At 48.1% G+C, this 22,669-nt stretch overlaps 2 long non-coding RNA genes across 2 annotated transcripts; both read left to right on the forward strand.

The window, feature by feature from the left end:
• The first annotated feature begins 14,987 nt into the window (after positions 1 to 14,987).
• LOC140404541 (uncharacterized) lies at positions 14,988 to 16,395 on the forward strand. Its single transcript, XR_011938535.1, has 2 exons — positions 14,988 to 15,319; positions 16,142 to 16,395. It is a non-coding gene; the product is annotated as an uncharacterized lncRNA (long non-coding RNA).
• A 1,922-nt stretch (positions 16,396 to 18,317) lies between these two features.
• LOC140404542 (uncharacterized) lies at positions 18,318 to 21,791 on the forward strand. The gene is made up of 2 exons (XR_011938536.1): positions 18,318 to 18,492; positions 21,086 to 21,791. It is a non-coding gene; the product is annotated as an uncharacterized lncRNA (long non-coding RNA).
• The last annotated feature ends 878 nt before the right edge of the window (positions 21,792 to 22,669 follow it).

Here is a 22,669-nt window from a genome sequence, read left to right on the forward strand (position 1 = left end):
ACAAAGCAGGTGTACTACTGTTCTCTCTGCCATGAAAAGACTATCTCTTGATCGTTTGGTGAATTCAGAATTATAAATGTTCTTAGTAGTGAATGTAAACCTAATGTGCTTCTGTTAGAAGGTGTTTCTTTTGTCTTCTGGATGTTGTTTGGGAAGTTATTAAGGATTACTTAGTGTTGTATTCTTTGGGGGTTGTATTTGAATTGATGATTGCTAAGATGTTCACTGTATGTTTTAAAAAGGTTAACTTGAATTCTTAGAATAAACATTGTTTTGCTTTAAAAAAAAATGCTTTTCCATTTCTGCTGTACCACACCTGTAGAGTGGGCCGTGTGCTCCCCATACCACAATCTATTAAAAGTTGTGGGTCAGGTGAACTCCATGATACACTTTGGGGTTCTCTAAACCCTGGCCCATAACAGTGATATGCTGGCACTCCTGCTGCCACCCTGGCACCATTGCACTGCCAGTCTGGCACCTTGGCACTGCCACCTGGGTGGGGTGGCACTGCCAGGCTGCCCGAGTGACACTGCCAGGCTGGGTGTGAGGCTGGCTGTGCATAGATGTCCGAGTGCCAGGTTGCACGTGTCAGCGATTGGGACCGGAGGTTCTCTGCCCTTAAGAGACGGGGTGAGGGGAAGTGTGAGAGCATTGGGGTGGTCCGGAGGCCATGGTGGGGAGTCCAATGAGGGGTCAAGAGATCGGGGCGGCATTTCAAAATGGTGGTCCAATCTCTTTCTACACTGGCTTGTCAATGCAGGACGTGAGGTAAGTGCGACCTCAGTGGGTCATTCCCGACCGAGGCCAGAAACCCATTAAATAGCGGGATCGTTCTCAGCACTGCAGGTGTCGAGGAACATCCCGCTAAATGTGCCCAGAACAGGACTGGTTTTTTGGATGTTAAATAGCGCCCTGATCCCTCGGTTGTGGGATTGCTTAGCTTTATTACTTGCTGCTTATGCTGCTTGGCATGCAAGTAGTCCTGTATTGTAGCTTCACCTGATTGACATCTCATTTGTAGTTCTGCCTGGTGTTGCTCCTGCCCTCCTCATGGAACCAGGGTTGATCCCCTGGCTTGGTGGTAACGGTAGAGTGGGTGATCAGCTTCTGCTGCTGCTGATGGCCCACAGCACCTAATGGATGCTCAGCCTTGAATTGCTAGATCTGTTTGACGTCTATCCCATTTAGAATGATGGTAGTGCCACACAACATGGGATTGTTTTAACTCTGCAGTTTAAGGTAGCCAGGATGGCAATATTTTGGTCTAGGAGATGGGGTGTTGGGGCGAGGTTGGAAATAGCTGATGAGCCCAGAAGGACTGATGTCGTGGCATTCCTTAACTGCAGGACCTTCCAATAGTGAACACCCAGGGCGCGATTCAATGAAACATTCCTTTTTTAAAATATGTATTTTATTACAAACCTGTATCAAAACAGGTTACAACCCTGGGAAACATACTTCCCAGCAATCAACTATACACTCTGTACAAATCTTTCCCCCTTTTTCAGATTCCTCACCTTGACCAGCCCCACTTCCCTCCACCTCCTGTATACACTATCCAGCCCCCTGTTTTGTTATGCTCTTGGCGTAGCATAAGCTGCCACCTTGATGTGCACTCTGGAAAAGGAAGATTCAGACTTGGAGATAGCGTGAACACATTTATTAAACTGTTAACAATTCTCCTACTTGGATTCGACTCTCCTGTTAATCCTGCTATAGCTACGCAGACTAACTAACCAGTCTGTTACAATCCATGTGGTGGGTGTGATGTATTTCAACCAACCCTGTCTGTACTCACTAAGTGTCTCCACTGGAAAGTGGATGAGCATCTGTGCTGTGTCCTTTTATATGGGTTGGTGTAATGTCCCCCTGTGGTAGTGTCACCTCTGGGTGTGTCTTGACTGCCCATTGGTCGTGGACTATCTTACTGAACTATTGGTTGAATGTCTGTGTGTCATGATATCTCTGGTGCTCCCTCTAGTGTTTATCTAGTCTTAGTGTATTTGCATTAACCTCTTGTGTATTTACAGTGATGCATATCACCACACACCTCCCGGCTCAAATCCATGATTCTCGCACAGCGGTGTTAACACCGACATCCCTTCCACCCTAAATTGCCTCCTCAACTGATTCCATATCTTCACCGTGGACTGCACCACGGTGCTCCCTGAATACCTACTCGGAGCCATTGGCAACGCTGCCATCACCATAGCCCTCAAACTAGACCCCTTACAAGATTCCTCCTCCATCCTAACACACTCTACCCCATCTCCTTCCCACCACCGCCGCACCTTGTCCACATTTGCCGCCCAATAATAATTAAGCAAGTTCGGCAACGGCAAACCCCCCTGCTGCCTCTGTAGCAGGGTCCTCCCCACCCTTGGTACCTTCCCCGCCCATACAAAGTCCCAAATGATTGTGTCCAATTCCCGTAAAAAGGCCTTTGATATAAGATCGGCAGAGCCGGAAAATAAACAAGAACCTCAGCAGAATATTCATTTTCACCATTTGGACCCTCCCCGCCAACGTCAACTCCAGTGTATCCCCTTCCTGGGATCCTCCCTAGCTTCCTCCACCAGCTTTGTTAAGTTCCACTTATCAATGGAAAATTTCAAGTGTGGCAGCGAGCGGGAACTGCCGCGAGCTTCCCGGTGCTCGGCGAGGCGAGGCCACCACCGCAATCCAACATTAATTGATCCACTTAAGGACGCCCCACGGGCTTCGCGCTGCAGATCATGGCTCACCAGCCAATTTACCGGGACCGTTCCTGCCAGCTCCTTGCTAACAAGGTAGAGCAGCACATAAACTGCTTTTGCACAGCCAACCAAATTCAGCTCACAGCCATGGTGCCGAGACGATCGGCCCCACGATTTGGGTGCAAACCTGGGGAGGCTCCTCGAGTCGGCCGAGGCCTAAGGGATGTCCTGCTCCCCTGAGGTTCTGGAGGGCAGCCAGTGACGCCTGGGAGGAAGTTGCAGTGGCTGTCAGCTCAGGCAGCGTGACCAGGAGGACAGCGACTGGCCACAAGACGGTCAACGATCTCCACCGGGCCGCTCAGGTGAGTTGGCACCGGACCCCCCCCCCCACCCATGGCAATGCGCCTGGCACTGCCCTCTCCCAGCACCGCCCCATGCACTAGCCCAACCATGCCACCCATGCTGCCCCCCCCCCAGTGAACCTTCTCCCCCCCCCACCCCCCCCACCCCCCCCCCGACTCCCCCTCCCACGTGAACTATGCGTGCGGCTAATGATGCCCACTCTGTGTCCCTGCAGGAGAAGTTGTCCCACAAGCATCAGGAGAGGGCATAGATGGGTGGCAGACATCAGGGGCGTCATTCTCCGACCCCCCAGCGGGTCGGAGAATGGCCGTTGGCCGCCGTGAATCCCGCCCCCGCCGGTTGCCGAAGTCTCCGAAGGGAGAAAAGTCGGCGGGGCGTTAATGGTGCCGCTGACGTCGGAGAATGGCATGGGTCTGCGCAAGGCAGCCGATTTTGGGCCTGCCGATATTCTCCCTTCCGGATGGGCCGTAGTTCCGTCGACGTGATGACCGGTCACGTCGACGTAAATCAAACCTCCTTTTCATCGGCGTGAACCTTTGCTCCAGGTTCGTGCCGACCAGCGTGGAGGTGAATGACGGCCTGGGGGGGTTGGCCACTGGGCAGGCGATGGCGTGGCCGCAGTCTGAATGTGTGGGGAGAGGTGTGTCTCGGGTTGTGTGTGTGTGTGCGGCAGGGGGGGTGGTTAGAGTGGGCTGGGCTCCGGGGGAGTGCCGGGAGGGGGGTCCGTGCCGGGGAGGAGGATGGGGGGTCCGTGCCGGGGAGGAGGTTGGGGTCCGTGCCGGGGAGAGGGATGGGGGGGGGGGTCCGTGCCGGGGAGGGGGATGGGGGGGCCTGTGCCGGGGAGGAGGTTGGGGTCCGTGCCGGGGAGGAGGATGGGGGGGTCCGTGCCGGGGAGGAGGATGGGGGGGTGCCCGTGCCGGGGAGGGGGATGGGGATGGGGGGGTGGAGGTCCGTGCCAGGGAGGAGGTTGGGGTCCGTGCCGGGGAGGGGGATGGGGGGGGCCCGTGCCGGGGAGGGGGGGTCCGTGCCGGGTAGGAGGTTGGGGTCCGTGCCGGGGAGGGGGATGGGGTGGTCCGTGCCGGGGAGGGGGATGGGGGGGGCCCGTGCCGTGGAGGAGGTTGGGGTCCGTGCCGGGGAGGAGGATGGGGGGGGGGGGTCCGTGCCAGGGAGGAGGATGGGGGGGGGGGTGGTGCCCGTGCCGGGGAGGGGGATGGGGATGGGGGGTGGAGGTCCGTGCCGGGGAGAATGTAGGGGTCCGTGCCGGGGAGGGGGATGGGGGGGGGCCCGTGCCGGGGAGGGGGATGGGGGAGGGGGTCCGTGCCGGGGAGGGGGAGGTCCGTGCCGGGGAGGCGGATGGGGGGGGGGGGCGTGCCGGGGAGGGGGATGGGGGTTCTCCGTTCCGGGGACGGACCCCAACCTCCTCCACGGCACGGGCCCATCCCCCCTCCACGGCAAGGGCCCCCCCCCCATCCTCCTCCCCGGCACGGACCCCCCCCCATTCCCCTCCCCGGCACGGACCCCAACCTCCTCCCCGGCACGGACCCCCCCCCCATCCCCCTCCCCTGCACGGACCCCCCATCCCCCTCCCCGGCACGGACACCCCCCCATCCCCCTCTCCAGCACGGACACCCCCATCCCCCTCCCCTGCACGGACCCCATCCTCCTCCCCGGCACCCCCCCCACCCTGCCCTTCCCTCAACCAGGTCTCTGTAATGGCAACAACATCATAGTTCCAAGTACTAATCCAAGCTCTAAGTTCACCTGTCTTACCCGTAATACTTCTTGCATTAAAACATATGCACTTCAGTCCACCAGACCCGCTGTGTTCAGCAACTTCTCCCTGTCTGCTCTGCCTCAGAGCCCCACTGTCCCTATTCCCTAGTTCTCCCTCAATGCTCTTACCTTCTGATCTATTGCTCCCGTGCCCCCGCCCCCCCCCCCCCCCGCCATACAAGTTTAAACCCTCACGTGTGACACTAGCAAACCTCGCGGCCAGGATATTCATGCCTCTCCGGTTTAGATGCAACCCGTCCTTCTTATATAGGTCACACCTGCCCCGGAAGAGCTCCCAGTGGTCCAGATAACGGAAACCCTCTCTCCTACACCAGCTGTTTAGCCACGTGTTTAGCTGCTCTAACTTCCTATTTCTAGCCTCGCTGGCACGTGGCACACGGAGTAATCCCGAGATTACAACCCTAGAGGTCCTGTCTTTTAACTTTCTGCCGAGCTCCCTGAACTCCTGCTGCAGGACCTCATGAATCTTCCTGCTTATGTCGTTAGTACCAATATGTACAACGACCTCTGCCTGTTTGCCCTCCCCCTTCAGGATGCCCTCTACACGTTCGGAGACATCCTGGACCCTGGCACCAGGGAGGCAACATACTATCCTGGAGCCTCTTTCACGTCCACAGAAGCGCCTATCTGTGCCCCTGACTATAGTGTCCCCTATTACTATTGCTCTTCTGAACGTTGACCCTCCCTTCTCAACATCAGAGCCAACCGTGGTGCCACTGCTCTGGCTGCTGCTCTTTTCCCCTGATAGGCTATCCCTCGCGACAGTATCCAAAGGGGTATACCTGTTCGAGAGGGGGACAACCACATGGGATTCCTGCACTGACTGCCTGCCCTTTCTGGTGGTCACCCATTTCTCTGCCTGCTCCTTGGGTGTGACCACATTTATAGAACTGCTATCTATGACGCTTTCCGCCACCTGTATGCCCCTAAGTGCATCCACTTGCTGCTCCAACCGAACCATGCGGTCTGTGAGGAGCTCCAGTTGGGTGCACTTTCTGCAGATGAAGCCATCCGGGACGCTGGAAGCCTCCCGGACCTGCCACATCTCACAGTCAGAGCACTGCACCCCTCTAACTGACATTGCGTCAATTAATTAAAATTAAAAGTTTTTTTTAAATGTTATGTTTTTTTATTTTTTAAAGTTACTGTTAACTATCTGTTTCCTCGCACTAGATTTGTAACATAAATGTGAAAGCTAAATATAGTGCTCTCCGATCACTGGCTTAGATACCCCTCTAAATTATAATTAAGTAATTATGTTTAATTAGTTACCAATGCATAATTTTTTTAATTTAGTGTAGATTCCCACCCAGCCACTCAGGCCACAGCTTTTCTGTGATGTCACTTCAGTTTCCCCCTTCACACACAATTTGAAAAAGGTATAAAAGTAAAAATTAGTAAAAATCACTTACTTACCTTCTTACCTGCTGAGTGTCTTAGATGTTCTCAGGTTCTCTCCCTGAGAGAGACTGCTCCTCCTCCTCCGAACGGCCCTTTACCTTTAGAGAATCCTGGACTAGGACTCCCATGTCCATTTGCACTTCAGCATTATGAATTTTGTCACCGTTTAGAAAATATTCCATGCCTCTATTCTTTTTTCCAAAGTGCAAGACCTTGCACTTGCCCACGTTGAATTTCTTCAGCCATTTCTTGGACCACTCTCCTAAACTGTCTAAATCTTTCTGCTGCCTCCCCACCTCCTCCATATTACCTGCCCCTCCACCTATCTTTGTATCATCGGCAAACTTAGCCAGAATGCCCCAGTCCCGTCATCTAGATCGTTAATATATAAAGAGAACATCTGTGGCCCCAACACTGAACCCTGCAGGACACCACTCGTCACCGGTTGCCATTCCGAAAAAGAACCTTTTATCCCAACTCCCTGCCTTCTGCGTGACAGCCAATCGTCAATCCATGCCTCGAATACCATGGGCCCTTATTTTACTCAGCAGTCCCCCGTGAGGCACCTTATCAAAGGCCTTTTGGAAGTCAAGATAGATAACATCCATTGGCACTCCTTGGTCTAACCTATTTGTTATCTCTTCAAAGAACTCTAACATGGTTGTCAGGCTCGATCTCCCCTTACTAAATCCATGCTGACTTGTCCTGATCCGACCCTGCACTTCCAAGAATTTAGAAATCTCATCCTTAACAATGGATTCTAGAATCTTGCCAACAACCGAGGTTAGGCTAATTGCCCGATAATTTTCCAGCTTTTTCCTTGTTCCCTTCTTGAACAGGGGGGTTACAGCAGGGATTTTCCAATCCTCTGGGACTTTCCCTGACTCCAGTGACTTTTGAAAGATCATACCTAACGCCGCCACTTTTCCTTCAGCTATCTCCTTTGGAACTCGAGGCTGAAGCCAATCTGGGCCCGGAGATTTATCAATTTTCAGACCTCTTAGTTTCTCTCGCACTTTCTCCTTTGTGATGGCTACCATATTCAACTCTGCCCCCTGTCTCTCCTGATTTGTTGCGATATTACTCATGTCTTCGACTGTGAAGACTGACGCAAAGTACTTATTTAGTTCCTCAGCTATTTCCTTAACTCCCATCACTAGATTACCAGCGCTATTTTGGAGCGGCCCAATGTCTACTTTTGCATCCCGTTTGTTTTTAATGTATTTAAAGAAACTTTTACTGTCATTCCTAATGTTACTGGCTAACCTACCTTCATAATTAATCCTCTCTTTCCTTATTTCTCTCGTTGTTATCCTCAGTTTTTTTTTTTGTAGCCTTCCCAATCTACTGACTTCCCACTACTCTTTGCCACATTATAGGCTTTCTCTTTTGCTTTGATGCATTCCTGTGTCAGACTGTGACCTTGCCTTTCTGACATGCACTTTCTATTTCGTGGTGCATTTTGTGCCCCTGGTCCTGACCACTGTTAGGAGGCCTGTACATAACTCCCATTATGGCTTTTTTGCCGTTGTGGTTCCTCAACTCTACCCACACAGACTCCACATCATCTGACCCTGTGTCGTTTAGTGCTATTGATTTAATTTCATTCCTTATTAACAAGGCAACCCCGCCCTCTCTGCCCAACTCTCTGTCTTTTCATAGGTTGTGAATCCCTGGATGTTTAAATGCCAGTCCTGAACCCCCTGCAACCACGTCTCTGTGATGTCAACCACATCATACCTGCCAGTCACAATCTGGGCCACAAGCTCATCTACCTTGTTCCGTACACTGCGCACATTTAAATATAGCACCTTTAATTCTCTATTGACCGTACCTTTTTGTTTTCTTAGTGTGGTGGACCTTGGTTTACTGAGCCTTTCCATACACTGTGTCATATTTTGTGGGATGGGGACTATCGTAAACTCTCCTGAGTTCTGTCGTTTCGTGCTTTTTTTATTCCTAAGCAGCTACGGTTCCCACTGATTACTTCACCTCTTGGTTCCCTGACTTCCCCCCCCCTCCCCCCTCCCCCCGCCCAATCTCTAATTTAAAGTCCTATTGACCACCCTATTTACTCTTTCCGCCAGAACACTGGTCCCAGCTCGGTTCAGGTGGAAAGCATCACAACCGTATAGGTCCTCTCTGTCCCAAAACTGATGCCAGTGTCCCATGAAAAGGAATCCCTCTTTCCCACACCACTCTTTCAGCCACGTGTTAACGTCCCTTATTCTTGCCTCCCTATGCCAATTTGCACGTGGCTCGGGCAGAAATCCGGAGATTATGACCCTTGAGGACTTGTTTTTTTAATTTGAATCCTAGCTCTTTATAATCTCTAAACAGGTCCCCTTTTATAGACTTGCCTATGTTGTTGGTACCGACATGGCCCACAACAACTTGATCCTCCCCCTCCCTCACCAGTATCCTCTCAAGCCGGTCAGAGATACCCCGCACCCTAGCACCACGCAGGCAACATACCATGCGGGACTCTTTATCCTGCTCACAAAAGATACTATCTATCCACCTGATAATAGTACCACCTACAACTACAACTTGCCTATTTACTCCCTCCCCTTGAATGGCCTGCTGAACCATGGTGCCTTGGTCAGCTGACTCATCCTTCCTGCAGCCCTGTTCGCCATCCACACAGGGAGCAAGTGCCTCATACCTGTTGGACAGAATCAAGGGCTGAGGCTCCTGAGTTCCTGACTGTTGGTTCCCTTTACCTGCCTGACTTGCAGTCACACCCTGCTGTCCCTGGCCACTGGCAGGATTTAAACTACTTACTCTGACAGGTGTGACTGCCTCCTGAAACACAGTGTCCAGGTAAGTCTCCCCCTCCCGGATGTGCCTCAGTGTTTGAAGCTCAGACTCCAGCTCATCAACTCTGAGCCGGAGCTCTTCGAGCAGCCAACACTTACTGCAGATGTGGTCGCTGCAGCTCGCAATGGGATTTACCAGCTCCCACATCAAGCAGCTCAAGCACATCACCTGACCAGCCATCACTAATTAATTAATTCGTTTAATTTAAGTTTACGAGTTTAGCTGTGTTTTTTTTTTATTTGGGGCTGATTTGCTATCAACCAATCAGATCACAGCTTCCCTCTGACGTCACTTTTGGGCGGGAAACTGGAAAACAGGAAGCTACCTTTAGGTTTTTATACTCACAGAGACTGTTCCTCCTCCTCCGAGCGGCTCCCAAAATTAGAAAGAGAGAGAACAAAACAGTCGGGAAAAAGCACCTTCCCCCACTCTTCACCGAATTACCTCACTGCACCAAATTATCAAATTCTCACTCTGTCTGTGTCTCACTCACTCAGGCTGTGTCTCCTTGACCAGCGCAATGCTTACTGTCAGTCTTTTAAACAGAGTTTAGGATGACTCACACTACCACTTCAAAGAGACGAATACATCTTTGAAAGTTGCCACTCAAGTGGATTGAGCTGTGAAGAAGGCCTATGGTGTGCTAGCGTTCATTAACAGAGGGATTGAATTTAAGAGCCGTGAGGTGATGATGCAGCTGTACAAAACTTTGGTAAGGCCACATTTGGAGTACTGTGTACAGTTCTGGTCGCCTCATTTTAGGAAGGATGTGGAAGCTTTGGGAAAGGTGTAAAGGAGATTTACCAGGATGTTTCATCATAGATTATCATAGAATTTACAGAGCAGAAGGAGCCCATTCGGCCCATCGAGTCTGCACCGGCTCTTGGAAAGAGCACCCCACCCAAGGTCAACACCTCCACCCTCTCCCCATAACCCAGTACCTCCACCCAACACTAAGGGCAATTTTGGACACTAAGGGCAATTTTTGTCTTAGTGTTGCCTGGAATGGAGAGTAGGTCTTACGAGGAAATGTTGAGGGTGCTAGGCCTTTTCTCATTAGAACGGTAAAGGATGAGGGGCGACTTGATAGAGGTTTATAAGATGATCAGGGGGATAGATAGAGTAGACAGTCAGAGACGTTTTCCCCTGGTGGAACAAACCATTACAAGGGGACATGCAGCTAAGGTGAATGGTGGAAGATGTAGGGGGGATGTCAGAGGTAGGGTTTTTACCCAGAGAGTAGTGGGGTCATGGAATGTACTGCCTGTGGAAGTAGTTGAGTCGGAAACATTAGGGACCTTCAAGCAGCTATTGGATAGGTACATGGATTACGGTAAAATTATATAGTGTAGATGTATTTGTTCATAAGGGCAGCACGGTAGCATTGCGAATAGCATAATTGCTTCACAGCTCCAGGGTCCCAGGTTCGATTCCGGCTTGGGTCACTGTCTGTGCCGAGTCTGCACATCCTCCCCGTGTCTGCGTGGGTTTCCTCCGGGTGCTCCGGTTTCCTCCCACTTTCCAAAGATATGCAGGTTAGGTGGATTGGCCATGATAAATTGCCCTTAGTGTCCAGAATTGCCCTTAGTGTTGGGTGGAGGTGTTGACTTTGGGTAGGGTGCTCTTTCCAAGAGCTGGTGAAGACTCAATGGGCCGAATGGCCTCCTTCTGCACTGTAAATTCAATGATATTCTATGATTAATCTTGGACAAAGGTTCGGCACAACATCGTGGGTCGAAGGGCCTGTTCTGTGCTGTTTCTTTCTATGTTCTATGTTCTAATACAATGTGTACCTCTGTGCCCCTTAATAGGCCTCAGGTGACTGCCAGATAACTGGCTCTCAGCAATTAGGGTGGGGGCAGCTTCAGCCAATCAGACACTAATCTACACTGCACTTTTAACTGAAAAACAGCACAATTAGATGAACCACTTACCTTTCCTGGTTACCTCACTGCACCAAATTACCAAATTCTCACTCTGTCTGTGTCTCACTCACTCAGGCTGTGTCTCCTTGACCAGCGCAATGCCCATCTGCCACTTTTCTGCCCTTTTGACTATCCCGTCTATATCTTCCTGTATCGCAAGACTCTCAGCCACCCTGTTAACAACCCGACCTATCGTTGTGTCATCCACAGAGTTACTGATGCTATCCCCCAACATACTCATCGAAGTAATTTATACAAATCACGAATAATGGGGGGGCCCAGCACAGTTGCGCGACTGGACACTGGCTTCCAGTCACTAAAGCAGCCGTCTGTAATCACTCTGTTTTAGTCGGCTCAGCCAGCTTTGAATAAACCTTATTAAGTTCCCTGTACCACACATGCATTTGTCTTCGTTATAAGTGTCCCATGTGGGACCTTGTCAAAGGCTTTGCTGAAATCGATGCAAACGACATCAACTGCTCTGTCCTCATCGACACACTCACTCACGCGCTCAAAATATTCAATCAAATTTGTTCAGCATGTCATCCTTCTGTCAAAGCCACGCTGTTTCTTCCTGTCCTTCTGCATCCGTCACTGAAAGCTAGCACGAATACATAGCAGTCAGTAAATAAGGCTCATGTAATGTTGGCCTTCATAGTGAGCCGATTTGAGTAGGGACACACCGAAGTTTCACTGCAGTTATATAAGGCATTAATGAGACCACACCGGGAGTATTGCGTGCAGTTATGTTTCCTTAATTGACGAAGGATCATATTGCTATGGAGGGAGTGTAGCAAAGGTTTCCCACGCTGATTCCTGGGATGGCGAGACTGTCATGTGAGGAGAGACTCAATTTTCACTGCAGTTGAGAAGAGTGAGAGCGAATCCCGTAGACATGTACACAATTTGAACAGTATAAGACAGAGCTGACCCGTTAAACTGTCCCGAATGGTCGGGGAGTACAGAACTAGGGGTCAACGTTTGAGGGTAAGGTGTAAACGTTTTTAGGAATGAAGTGAGGAAATATTTGCTCACCCAGCGAGTGATGAACACAAACAGAACAAATGAAAATACAGCACGGAACAGACTCTTCGGCCCTCCAAGCCTATAACGATCAGGATGCCATAACTAACAAAAAAACATTCTGCCCTTACTCGGTCCGTATTCCTCTATTTCCTTCTTATTCGTGTAATGTATCTCCTTCTACCACATCCTCTGGAAGCGCATTCCAGGCGCCCACAACTCTTGGGTGAAAAGCGTACCCCACACATCTCCCTTAGACTTCCCTCCTCACGTTGAACGTTTGTCCCCTTGTAATTAACACTTCCACCATTAGAAAATGCATGTGATAATCCACCCTGTCTGTACATCCCATAATTTTTTATACCTCCATCAGTTTTCCGCTCAGCCTCCGTTTTTCCAGTGAAATAATCCTGGTGTGTTAAACCTCCCTTTACAGCCAACGCCCTCGAGACCAGTCAACATCCCGGCGAGGCTTCTCAGCACTCTCCCCAATGCTTCCGGGTACGTCTGATAATGTGGTGACAAGAATTTCAAGCAATACCCCAAATGAAGCCTATTACTGCACACGATTTCCCAACTCCTGTCCTTAATGCCACGGCTCATGAAAGCAAGCATGCCTTCTTAAACACCTTGACCTCGTGTGGTGCCACTTTTAGGGAATTGTGGACCTGCACGCCCACATCGCTCTGTATGTTAGTGTTCCGAACGGTTCTGCCATTTACAGTATAATTCCCTGCTAGATTTGTTCCTCCAAAAATGAACCACCTCGTATTCGTCCAGATTAAACACTTTCTGCCATTTCTGTCTATCTATGCAATCTATCTCTCTCCTGCTGCACCATCTGACAACCATCGGCAAAATCAGAAATTCTTCCAATGTGGAACCGTGACTAATTTGAGTCACCCAATCTATATGCAGATTAAAGTCACCCAAAATCACAGATGTTTCTTCGTCACGGGCATCCGAATTTCCTGTCTCATAATATTTTCAACGTTGCCACTGCAGTTTGGCTGTCTTTAAGCCACCCCTACGAATGGTTGTGCCTCGTGATGTTCCTTAACTCTACCCAGGAAATTGCACTTAATCTGTCATAATATCTTTCCTCAATATTGTATCAATATCTTCTTTAATGAACAATGCAACTCCACCCCTTTTCCTTGCTGTCTGTCCTTCCTAACCTGAATAGCAGTTGATTTCTCATCCTTGGTCACACTGGAGCAATGTCTCCCTTATCCCAACTCCACCAAAGCCCTTTATGTCTATCTGCACAACTAATTCATCCAATTTATTCCGAATGTTCTACGCGTTGAGGTATAATACCCGGAGGCTCGTCTTTTTAACGCCCCTTGTCCCTTTCCTATTATTTTATTCAGTATTACGTTCTTATGTGGGCCAATTATTGCGTTGTCAACCATTCTTCGGATTCTACTTCCTGTCTTTCGCTCTTGTTCTTGAATCCCCGTGCTCTCAATCATTACATAGGTTCTCACCCCCCGATATATTTGTTTAACCCCTCCCCAACCGCTGAAGAAAGTAAGACCCCCACAACATCAGTCCAGGTCCTGCCCAGGTCTAACCCGCCCAGTTTCTGCATGTCCACCATCTGCAGACCCGGTCCCACTGCCTCGAGCCATGTCTTCATCCCACACATCCTGCTATTTCTACTCTGATTAGCATGTGACACCAAGAGTAATCCGGAGATCACTACCTTTGAGGTCCGACTTCTCACCGTTCTTCCTAACTCGCTATATTCTGCTTTCAGGACCCCTTCACCTTTTTAACCAATGTCGTTTGTACCGATGTGTACCACGGCCACGAACTGTTCACCATCCCCCTACATAATGTCCTGTCACTGCTCCAAGGTAGTCTTCACCCGAGCACAGTGGAGGCAACATACCTTCATGTAGTTTCATTTGCGGCCATAGAAACGCCTGTCTATTCCACTTACAGTCAAAACCCCAATAGCTATTGCATGCAGACCCGTGTTACTCCTCTCGTCTGCAGCAGATCCACGCGTCATGCAACGAATTTGGCTGCTGCTGTTTTCCCATGAGAGGCTTATTCAATATATAAATATTCAATATCCAAAATTGTATATCTGTTTTGCACGGGAATGGCAAAACTCGATGGGATGAATGAGCCGTGGGGATTATATGGATTAACTGCGCCTTCTGGAACACTCACTCATATCCCTATAGATTATGGTCAGGAAAGCAATCTTTATCCATGTTATCAGTAACCTGAGGTTAATGGTCAGGAAAGCCTTCTTTATCCTTAATATTGATCATTAACCTAAGGTTGCCACTCAGCACTGCTCAGTACGTCGTCCCAGAAATTACGATACTCCATTATATTGGACTGTATTTATGAGAGATATAGGTGACCAGTTACGTAGACAATCCAGGATTCAGGTTGCCATATTAACCCTTAACAAGCTGAGTCCTTACATTGTGTTCTGCCTTTTGTGTACATCTAATTATTCCGAATTGAAAAGTGAGTTGCTTCCAATTCCTTTGATTTTCCTCCGTATGTTACATCAACAAAGAATTCGACGACGTTTATCAAAAACGGTTGTCGTTTCCAAGCCCAAATGTCCCATTGTTGAACATAGTAGGATTTACTAAATATCCAGTGATTATGAACCGAAAATATTGGCTTCTTGCCGGTGTCCGGTGACATTTATTATGCAACCGATTTATAATTTTCAGATCTGTCGGTTTGTTCAATACCTTTTTTGCATCTCCGACCATTTGCAGGTGGGGAGTATCTATGACGGTTGAAGGATGTTTTTGTCACCATACTGATGCCAATGGGATGCGTATTTCAACCACAGTGGCTTATAATGTTTCAACCATAATTTAGATGTGCGACTTTTATTATTTGATCCATTATTACCTCAACTGTTATTTCCTATAATTCCAATTTTCCTTGAAATGTTTTGTTGCTGCACCTTCTGCAGCTTGGCATCTCATTTTATAGGTGACATACTGGAGTCCAGCCAAAGCACCCAATCTGCTAACGTGAAAGACGGAGCAATGCCAAATTAAAGAGCTAATGGATCACTCATCACAAAGTAAAGAACACACAGTTCAGGAGGTTGTGTTCAAGAAGTGGCGCCCACGTGTATAAACCTGCAGATGTACCCAGTCTGGACTCAGGACTCTTCGCTGTCGCGGGCGGAAACCTGTGTGTGAGTCATTCAGTGGAAGATGATGCAACTTCTGTCTTTGGCCTTCGGCTGCCTGCTGCTGACAGAGTCTATCGTTGCTCGAGGTCAATACCGGGCTGGAAATATAGGTTATTTAACTGTTTACTTCGCGTCTTTTCACGTTTGGTTGTTGCAGGTTGCGATTGTAAGTCACAAGGAACTCGCTGGTGGAATCCTGTCCCATATGTGAAGCTTCTGATTGGTCAGAGGCCTCCTGAGGGATAAGATACATTTCCAGAGTTGTGAAGAGATAAAGTCAGAACTACTGATGAGTTCAAAGAGCTTAGATGTTTATGATCTTGATTTCTGATGTCACATATCTAAGATGTGTTGTGTTCAGTGGTGGCGTCTGTATACCGGGACAGAATCCCTGGATTGAACTCCCGCTTTATCGCCAAAGAACATTTTTCTCATGAAAATGCTCTCGATAAACTGTCTGTAAATCCAGCCAATACCCGTCCTAGCCGGCGGGTAGAACAGGGAAGATTCATGATCCGCAATAGAGCGACCTCAGCGGCAAATCAGTGCAGAACATGCAAATATCATGAAAATCAAAAAACATAAGGTCGGGTTGGTAAGTGGGTTACGGGGATATGCTGGAGCTGCGGGTTTGAGTTGGGTGCTCTTTCCAAGGGCCGGTGCAGACTCGATGGACCGAATGCCCTCCTTCTGCACTGTAAATTCAATGATCTATGTAAATGAACCTAAACGTCCCCGGGTTCCCAGCTGGTCAAATAAGTAACATTTATGAATCGGAGCTGGGGATTGCTTTTGTAAATACATTGTAGAAGATCAGAATCTTTTTCCCGCCCAGACTCATTCCCCATAACTTTGGAAATGCGTTTTTTTTTGTTATATGTCCCTCTGTGTACAGAGTAATCCATAATTTTGTTGTGCATTCCCGATTTCAGAACAGCGTTCCAGGTGGTGTGACTTGCCCTATACAATATGTCGCTTCCACGGCTGTAGAACAGACGAAGTTGTTTTCGGCGCATTGTGTCGCTCTCACTATGTCTGCTGTCGACTGGTAGAGGAGAGGGTCCTCTAGTGCCGCAATCCGACCAGCCCAAAAACGACTATATTTGATTGGCACGTTTCCTCCTGTCAGCCTTTTTGATTCAATCTCAGCAACGAATTGAAGTCCGAAATAAACAGTACGACACCATTTCAGTGTCTTGTTTCACTTTTGTTTGCTTCCGGGCACCGACTGTTAGGTCGTGAATGAGCCAGGGAAAATAAGAAATTCTGACAAAGATGCTACTTCAGCAAGTAACTAACAGAAAGCAGAGAGTGGGGATAAATGGGTGTTTCTCTGGTTGGCAACCTGTAACTAGTGGGGTCCCTCAAGGATCAGTGTTGGGCCCGCAGTTGTTCACAATTTACATAGACGATTTGGAGTTGGGGACCAAGTGCAATGTGTCCAAGTTTGCAGACGACACTAAGATGAGTGGTAAAGCAAAAAGTGAAGAGGATACCGGAAGTCTGCAGAAGGATTTGGATAGGTTAGGTGAATGGGCTAGGGTCTGGCAGATGGAGTTCAATGTTGCCAAGTGTGAGGCTATCCATTTTGGGAGGAATGACAGCAGAATGGATTATTATTTAAACGGTAAGATGTTAAAACATGCTGCTGTGCAGAGGGACCTGGGTGTACTGGTGCACGAGTCGCAAAAAGTTGGTGTGCAGGTGCAACAGGTGATTAAGAAGGCTAATCGAGTTTTGTCTTTTATTGCTAGAGGGATGGAGTTCAAGACTAGGGAGGTTATGCTGCAATTGTATAGGGTGTAGGTGAGGCCGCATCAGGAGTATTGTGTTCAGTTTTGGTCTCCTTACCGGAGAAAGGGCTTATTGGCACTGGTGGGAGTGCAGAGGAGATTCACTAGGTTGATCCCAGAGTTGAGGGGATTAGATTATGACGAGAGGTTGAGCAGACTGGGACTGTACTCATTAGAGTTTAGAAGGATGCGGGGGGGGGGGCGATCTTCTTGAAACATATAAAATTATGAAGGGAATAGATAGGATAGATGCAGGCAGGTTGTTTCCACTGGTCGGGAAAAGCAGAACTATGGGACATAGTCTCAAAATAAGGCGAAGTAGATTTAGGACTGAGTGTAGGAGGAACTTCTTCACCCAAAGGGTGAATCTCTGGAATTCCTTGCCCAGTGAAGCAGTTGAAGCTCCTTCTTTAAACGTTTTTAAGAAAAATATAGATATCTTTCTAAAGAATAAAGGGATTAAGGGTTATGGTGTACGGGCCGGAGAGTGGAGCTGAGTCCACAAAGATCAGCCATGATCTCATTAAATGGCGGAGCAGGTTCGAGGGTCCCGATGGCCTACTCCTGTTCCTAGTTCTTATGTAAGTGATCCAAGCCCCTAATATTTTCTTAAGGACATGAATAATGCGCACGTCCTAGATTGCTGACAATCTGATGGTTCATACCACAGGATCACATGTCAAGGTGTTGCACAGTTAAAGCAGACGAGGTAAATTATTCAGCAAAGATACTACCATTTTACTGAGATGGAGGCGTGGCTATCTGAGCCAGTGTTATATGCTCGTCATTAACTTCCCTTGATAAACTGGTTGTAAGCTAATATTTTGAATCGCTGCTGTCCAGGTAGTGTAAGTGCACACACCACGCGGATAGGAAGACAGTTCCAGCGGTCTGTGCCTGCAGCTGCTAAAGAACAGCAATGTGGGTACCAAATATGGACGGTGTATGACTTCTACAAATTGGAGCAACATTAAATTAGAACTTGCATTTAATGTGTTTGAATATTTCTTGAAGGAATATGGCGAACGCTTTTACAATGTTCTTTACTGTGATTGTTTTAAAGGTATCACTTCTGGGAATGCAGTAAACACACAGGGGCATCACGGTAGCACAGTGGGTAGCACCACTGGTTCACAGCGTCAGAACCTGGTTCGATTCCAGGCTTGGGTCACTGTATATGTGGAGTCGTCACGTTCTCCCAGTGTCTGTGTGGGTTTCCTCCGTATGTTCCGGTTTCCTCCCACAAGTCCCGAAAGACGTGCTGTTAGGTAAATTGGACATTCTGAATTCTCCCTCTGTGTTCCCAAACAGGAGCCGGAGTGTGGCTTTTCACAGGAACTTCATTGAAGTGTCAATGTATGTCTACTCTTTTCAAATTTGGAAGCAATTGGACGTATTAACGAGAGGCAGCACGGTTTTGTGAAGGGGACGTCGTGTCTCACTGGCTTGATGGAGTTTTTACGAAGAGGCCACAAAGATTATTGATGCAGGTAGGGCAGTGGATGTTGTCTATATGGACTTCAGTAAGGCCTTTGAAAAGGTCCCTCATGGCAAACTGGTACAACAGGTGAAGTCACACGGGATCAGGGGTGAGCTGGCAAGATGGATACAGAACTGGCTAGGTCATAGAAGGCAGAGAGTAGCAGTGGAAGGGTGCTTTTCTAATTGGAGGGCTGTGACCAGTGATGTTCCACAGGGATCAGTGCTGGGACCTTTGCTCAACATTCGGCAAGTTCACAACATTTGTAAGGAGCATCCAGGAGAATTTGTTAGAGCAGTATGTCAATAGTCCGACTCGGGAAGGGGCCATGCTGGACCTGGTATTGGGGAATGATCCCGGCCAGGTGGTTGAAGTTTTAGTCGGTGATTACATTGGGAATAGCGATCAAAATTCCGTAAGTTTTAGAGTACTCATGGACAAAAACGAGAGTGGTCCTAAAGGAGAAGTGCTAAATTGGGGAAAGGCCAAGTATAACAAAATTCGGCAGGACCTAGGGAATGTGGATTGGGAGCAGCTGTTTATGGGTAAATCCACATTTGAAATGTGGGAGTCTTTGAAGGAAAGGTTGATGAGAGTGCAGGGCAGACATGTCCCTGTGAAAATGAGGGATAGGAATGGCAAGATTTGGGAACCATGGATGACGGGTGGAATTGTGAGACTGGCTTAGATGAAAAACGATGCATACATAAGATCTAGGCGACTTTAAACTGATGAAGCTTTGGAGGAATATCGGGAAAGTAGGACAAATCTCAAAAGCGCAAGAAAGAGGGCTAAAGGGGGTCATGAAATATATTTGGCTAACAGGGTTAAGGAAAATCCCAAAGGCTTTTATTCGTATATAAGGAGCAAGAGGGTACGAGAGAAAGGATTGGCCCACTCAAAGACAAAAGAGGCAATTTATGCGTGGAGTAAGAGGAAATGGGTGAGATTCTTAATGAGTAATTTGCATCGGTATTCGCCAAGGAGAGGGACATGACGGATGTTGAGGCGTGGGATGGAATGTTTATATACGCTAGGTCAAGTCGGCATAAGGAAGGGGGAAGTTGTGGGTATTCTAAAAGACATTAAGGTGGACACGTCCCCAGGCCCGGATGGAATCTATCCCAGATTATTGAGGGAAGCGAGGGACGAAATAGCTGGGGCCTTAACAGATATCTTTGCAGCATCCGTGAGAACGGGTGAGGTCCCGGAGGACTGGAGAATTGTTAATGTTGCCACTTTCTTAAAGAAGGGTAACAGGGATAATCCAGGCAATTATAGACCTGCGAGCTTGACGTCAGTGGTAGGTAAACTGTTGGAGAATATACTGAGGGATAGGCTCTATTCACGTTTGGAAAAAAATATACTTATCAGTGATGGGCAGCATGGATTTGTGCAGGGAACGTCATGCCTTACAAACCTAATAGAATTCATTGAGGAAGTGACAAAGTTAATTGATGAGGGAAGGGCTTTTGATGTCATCTACATGGACTTCAGTAAGGCGTTTGATAAAGTTTCCCATGGCAGGTTGATGGAAAAAGTGAAGTCGTATGGGGTACAGGTCGCACCAGCAAGATGCATAAAGAACTGACTGGGCAAGAGGAGACAAAGAGTAGTCGTGGACCACTGTTGTTTGTGATATACATAAATGATCTGGACGAAGGTATAGGTGGTCTGTTTAGCAAGTTTTCAGATGATACTAAGATTGGTGGAGTTGCAGTAGCAACTGTCAGAGAATACAGCAAAATATAGATAGATTGGAGAGTTGGGCGGAGAAATGGCAGATGAAATTCAATCCAGGCAAATGCGAAGTGATGCATTTTGGAAGATCTAATTCAAGCGCGGACTATATGGACAATGGAAGAGTCCAGGGGAAAAGTGATGTATAGAGAGATCTGGGAATTCGGGTCCATTGTACCCTGAAGGTGGCAACGCAGTTCGATAGAGTGGTCAAGAAGTCATACAGCATGCCTGCCTTCATCGGACGGGGTATTGAGTACAAGTGTTGGCAGGTCATGTTACAGTTGTATAGGACTTTGGTTAGGTCACATTTGGAATACTGCGTGCAGTTCTGGTCGCCACATTACCAGAAGAATGGGATGCTTTAGAGAGGGTGCAGAGGAGGTTCACAGGATGTTGCCTGGTATAGAGTGTGCGAGCTATGAAGAAAGGTTGAGTAGATTAGGATTGTTTTCCTTGGAAAGTCGGAGGTTGAGGGGGGGACCTGATTGAGGTCGACAAAATTATGAGAGGTATGGACAGGGTGGATAGCAACAAGCTTTTTCCAAGAGTGGGGGTGCCAATTACAAGGGGTCACGATTTAAAGGTGAGAGGGAAAAGTTTAAGGGAGATGTGCGTGGAAAGTTTTTTACGCAGAGGGTGGTGGGTGCCTGGAACGCTTTGCTAGCGGAGGTGGTAGAGGCGGGCACGATAGCATCATTTAATATTCATCTAGACAGATATATGAACGGGCGGGGAACAGAGGGAAATAGATCATTGGCAAATGGGAGACCGGTTTAGATAAAGGATCTGGATCGGCGCAGGCTGGGAGGGCCGAAGTGCTTGATCCTGTGCTGTAATTTTCTTTGTTCTTGTTCTAAAAGGTTTCGGCCTCATCCTCAAACTATAACCGCTATTCCTGGACTCCTCCACCATCGGGAACATTATTCTTGAATCTACCCTCTGTAACCATGTGTAACTTTCTATGAGATCACCTTTCACTCTTCTATACTCCAATGAATATAATGCTGACCGATTTACTCTCTCCTCATATGACTGTTAAGGGAAATTTACATTAGAGCTTATTAATTTATTCATTAAGAATCGCTCTACTTTATTATGTTGAATTATTAGCTTATGCCTGCAATAGTGTTGACTGCTGGGTCACTCTAGATTAACTTACTCAACACAGCAATCTAATTCTGCAATGATCTGATAAGTAGGTTACTGGCGAGTCATTCTCTAACTGACCTAATGACATCTGCAATGTTCTGATTAATTGCTGACCCATTCTGTAACTGACAAACTGAACTTTAACTATTGAGATACCGTTATCCTTGTAATTGTGGACCAATAGTTGTGCACGATAACTAAAGGATGATCTCAGAGGAAGGCGATTGGACGCTAATTGTTGCTAGCGGGTCCTAATTGGTCGTGGATGTAACCCTCCAAACTAATTATGAACTAATCAAGTGTGTACATGTATAAAAGAGGCGAACTGCATTTGTATAATTGAGAAAGTGACCACGAGCACTGCAGAGTTCTTGCCTTTCTCAAAAAGGCTTTTGCCAATAAATTGACTTGACTCAACTCTTTGGTGTGAATAAGTTACTTCCCACTTCAAGACGGTCCCACAAACCAAGGGATACGCCTTCGGTGCAGTCCAGACATTCCAAGAACATCCTTCCTCAGATAAGGACACCAAAGCCGCAGACCATACTCCAGGTGTCGCCTCATCAATTCTACATACAATTGCGGTAAAACATCTCTATTCCTAGACACTCAAATCCTCTCGCTGTGAAGGCCAACATACCGTCTGCCGTATTTGTTGCCAGCTGTACCTGCAATTTTACTTAAAGCGACTGATGTCGGAGGACACCAACGTCTCGCTGAGTTTTCATCTCCCTCAATTAACACCGAATCAAATGATAAGGGCAGCACGGTAGCACAAGTGGATAGTATAGTTGCTTCACAGCGCCAGGGTCCCAGGTTCGATTGCTCACTGGGTCACTGTCTGTGCGGAGTCTGCACGTTCTCCCCGTGTCTGTGTGGGTTCCCTCCGGGTGCTCCGGTTTCCTCCCACAGTCCAAAGACGTGCAAGCTAGATGGATTGGCCATGGTAAATTGCTCTCAGTGTCCAGAAAGGTTAGGAGGGGTCACTGGGTTACGGGGAAAGGGTGGAAGAGAGGGCTTAATTGGGTCGGTGCAGACTCGATGGACTGAATGGCCTCCTTCTGCACTGTATGTTCGATGTTCTATCTTCATACCTTTCCTTCCAAAGCGGGTAAGCGCACATTTCTCCACATTATACTGCATCTGCCATGCATTTGCCCACTGATGCATCCTGTCTAAATCCAGCTGAAGCATCTCTGCTTTCTCTTCGCAGTTTACCCGCCCAACCAAATTTCATCATCTGCAAATTTGGAAATAATATATTTAGCACCATCGTCCAAATCACAAACCCAGCT

This window comes from Scyliorhinus torazame, chromosome 31 (assembly GCF_047496885.1).
Source record: "Scyliorhinus torazame isolate Kashiwa2021f chromosome 31, sScyTor2.1, whole genome shotgun sequence".
Classification (NCBI taxonomy): Eukaryota; Metazoa; Chordata; class Chondrichthyes; order Carcharhiniformes; family Scyliorhinidae; genus Scyliorhinus; species Scyliorhinus torazame.